The following is a 3,977-nucleotide window of genomic DNA, read 5'->3' on the forward strand; positions in this document are numbered from 1 at the left end:
AGAGTGCACGCAGATGCGGGCCTCGACGGCTACACATTTCCTCGGGCGGCCGCCTCCCGGCCTCCGTGGAGCGCGGGATGCACGGTCCCATCGACAAGCCTCTCCCGTTTTTACCGTGGCGTCGCGGTTCACCACGGCGGGCGGGTCGGTCTCCTCCGCATAAAAAGGGGGACCCCCGCTTTTTGTTCCACGAAATCGCACAAGCTTTTTTCGCATCCACGGTTTGCCACCGCACACCAAAATGCCGATCCGGCTGCCTACTTTAGCCAACAGGTGGAGCCAGGCGCGCCGTACTTGCGCGGCACTTCCCACGTCCACCGAAGTCGGTGCCAAGGACCACTTTCGGCGCCGGAGCCGCGTACGAGCCTACTCGAGGCGGAAGAACGAAGCCAGCAAGGGCCTGGCCGCAAGTGCGTTCAATTGTCGGGACGTCCAAGTCCCTCGTTCTTCCGTGCTTCCTCTTTCGGCAAGTCGTTGCGGCACCTTCCCAAAGCGCGCAGACCCGCTAATCGCGACGAGCGCGACGTGGCCGTGCCGCCTTTCCCTCGGCAGCAAGCAAAACGCCTGGCAACGTCGACGCTCCCCTAACCGCGATCTCGCACCGTGTTTCGTGTGGCGAATTCAAAAGCCGGCCGGCGCTGCTGCAACCATTACGGTCGGTACGCATACGCCGCGGAGGGCGGGACGGTCATCGGAGCGTGCGGTTCCTCCATCGAGTACTGCGCACCTCGGCCGTCGCATCGCCGTGCCATGACCGGCCGCGCGTCAACGCGAACCGGTGCCAGCGAGATCCCTCGCCTGCAAGAACCGACCGGCAGCCTCCGTCACCCGAGGACGCGGAAGCGCTTGCCGCGGACGGCGGGACGGTATGCACTGGTGCACAGCGGACCCGTCACATCGCCAGTTCCTTGACCGACCGCCGACGCTTGTGCCGTTCCTCTCGTACTTGGCAGTCGCCGCGCGATTGTCGGGTCTCGTTCTTGCACGCTCGAACGGTCGGGAGGGCACTCGGCTGGCGTTTCGGGAACGCGCAGCCTCGCCTTCTACCGACGTAACCACGACTCGCCGTTCGCGCTCCGCCGCTCCTGTTTACAGTACTAGGCGGTCCCGCAGCGGTCGGGTCGCGCATTTCGAGCGCTTCGAGCCACGGTGCAGTGGCGGGTCGAAAGCCGACCTATGAGTGCGTTGCGCCGTTTGTACCCGCGTCCGCCACCTGGCCGACCGTCCAAGGTCGCGGTGTTGGCGTCCGCTGGGCGCAACAATTTGTCACGGGGTGCCGCTCCACATTCAGGCAGCCCCGTGGGGAAAAGCCGACCCCGCGTCCAAACGGGGTCAGCGGCAGAAAGTGTCGGGCGCAGACGCAGCTGAGGCGCTCACCCTTCACAATCCGTTAATGATCCTTCCGCAGGTTCACCTACGGAAACCTTGTTACGACTTTTACTTCCTCTAAATGATCAAGTTTGGTCATCTTTCCAACAGACCGGCGCAACCGAAAGGCCGCGCCGGACATCGGTCCGAAGACCTCACTAAATCATTCAATCGGTAGTAGCGACGGGCGGTGTGTACAAAGGGCAGGGACGTAATCAACGCGAGCTTATGACTCGCGCTTACTGGGAATTCCTCGTTCAAGGGGAACAATTGCAAGCCCCTATCCCAATCACGAAAGAAGTTCCACGGGTTACCCAGTCTTTTCAGACAGGGATAAAGACACGCTGCTTCCTTCAGTGTAGCGCGCGTGCGGCCCCGGACATCTAAGGGCATCACAGACCTGTTATTGCTCTGTTTCGTGCGGCTAGGAGCCGCTTGTCCCTCTAAGAAGGTTGTAAGGTGCTGGGAACCCCGCACCTATTTAATAGGCTAGAGTCTCGTTCGTTATCGGAATTAACCAGACAAATCGCTCCACCAACTAAGAACGGCCATGCACCACCATCCACCGAATCAAGAAAGAGCTCTCAATCTGTCAATCCTCCCAGTGTCCGGGCCGGGTAAGTTTTCCCGTGTTGAGTCAAATTAAGCCGCAGGCTCCACTCCTGGTGGTGCCCTTCCGTCAATTCCTTTAAGTTTCAGCTTTGCAACCATACTTCCCCCGGAACCCAAATACTTTGGTTTCCCGGAAGCTGCCCGCCGAGTCATTTGAGTAACTCAGGCGGATCGCTGGTTGGCATCGTTTATGGTCAGAACTAGGGCGGTATCTGATCGCCTTCGAACCTCTGACTTTCGTTCTTGATCAATGAAAACATTCTTGGCAAATGCTTTCGCAGTAGTTCGTCTTGCGACGGTCCAAGAATTTCACCTCTAGCGCCGCAATACGAATGCCCCCGTCCGTCCCTCTTAATCATTACCTCGTATTCCAAAAACCAACAGAACAGAAACGAGGTCTTGTTCTATTATTCCATGCAAGTTTATTCAGGCGACTCGCCTGCGTTGAGCACTCTAATTTTTTCAAAGTAAAAGCACCGGCCATCTCGAGGCACACAATGAAGTGCACCAAGAAAGAACCGGCATGATGTTCAGTCCGAGCCGTCGCATCGGGTAGATGCACTACTCGTCTGGAACTGAGATCCAACTACGAGCTTTTTAACCGCAGCAGCTTTAGTATACGCTATTGGAGCTGGAATTACCGCGGCTGCTGGCACCAGACTTGCCCTCCAATTGATCCTCGTTAAAGGATTTAGAGTGTACTCATTTCAATTACGGGGCCTCAAAAGAGTCCCGTATTGTTATTTTTCGTCACTACCTCCCCGTGCCGGGAGTGGGTAATTTGCGCGCCTGCTGCCTTCCTTGGATGTGGTAGCCGTTTCTCAGGCTCCCTCTCCGGAATCGAACCCTGATTCTCCGTTACCCGTAACAACCATGGTAAGCAAGTAACCTACCATCGAAAGTTGATAAGGCAGACACTTGAAAGAAACGTCGCCGGCTCGTGGCCATGCGATCAGCACAAAGTTATCCAGAGTCACCACACAATACGGGCCGAAACCCGATCGATCTTGGTCTAATAAAAGCACCCGTTACCCAAAGGGCTCCAGGCTCACTGCATGTATTAGCTCTAGAATTGCCACAGTTATCCAAGTAGGAAGAAACGATCTAAGGAACCATAACTGATTTAATGAGCCATTCGCGGTTTCGCCTTATTTCGGCATGTACTTAGACATGCATGGCTTAATCTTTGAGACAAGCATATGATTACTGGCAGGATCAACCAGGTAATCGTTCGACTGCGCGTCCGTCCTCGCCCTCGGCGGGCCGGACGCAGTCTGTGTGCGGCGGAGGCCACCTTCAGGCGCCCCAACACGCTTATTTTGCACTCCGAGATGACGGCGTTCGAGCTCGCTACGGCACAACCTTCCCGAAAGACGAGTGGGAGCCGTGCGGCAAGAAGCACGTTCATGCTCGCTCTTTTTCGTTGCATCGACTCGGTCGCGCCGTGCGGGTTGCCCAAGCCCGCTGCACTGTCGGTGGACCGGCCGGAACTAGCAACGGAGCCGAGACTGCAAAGCCGCCAGACGACGGGTCACGCCCGCGTCTTCGGCGCTTTCGCATCTGAATCGCCCGAGGACGACACGGAACACACCTCGATATCGTGGTAAAACGGCACCGTCCGACAACCAGCCCCTAACGCATCAAGCGGATGAGGCTGCAGACGACTGCCGTGGATTCCCCTGGAGCAGACCCGAGGACACGCTTGACGAGGCCGAAGCCCGCCGCATATCAGACACCCGGTCGCTTTCGCGTACGCCGCTCACGAGAACCCCCACATAATAGCAGCGATAAGTACCCAGACCTCCTTGGGCCCTAATACGAGCGTACTCGAGAAAATTTCACCGCGGGTGTGCCCCGAAACGTGTGGCATGTTGAGCGTGCCACAAGTCTACGTCGCTCTCAAACCCGCCGAGGTCGTAGAATTTGCGACCCTACTCACGAAATTCCCACCGAGGATACGGCCGCAAACGTACCGCACCTTGGGTAGGCCACGAGTT

General features: G+C 57.5%; 1 non-coding gene across 1 annotated transcript; it reads right to left on the minus strand.

The window, feature by feature from the left end:
- Window positions 1–1,391: 1,391 nt before the first annotated feature.
- LOC142795595 (small subunit ribosomal RNA) lies at window positions 1,392–3,206 on the minus strand. Its single transcript, XR_012893147.1, has one exon. It is a non-coding gene; the product is annotated as a small subunit ribosomal RNA (ribosomal RNA).
- Between the last annotated feature and the right edge of the window lie 771 nt (window positions 3,207–3,977).

Source organism: Rhipicephalus microplus, unplaced genomic scaffold (genome assembly GCF_043290135.1).
Source record: "Rhipicephalus microplus isolate Deutch F79 unplaced genomic scaffold, USDA_Rmic scaffold_749, whole genome shotgun sequence".
Classification (NCBI taxonomy): Eukaryota; Metazoa; Arthropoda; class Arachnida; order Ixodida; family Ixodidae; genus Rhipicephalus; species Rhipicephalus microplus.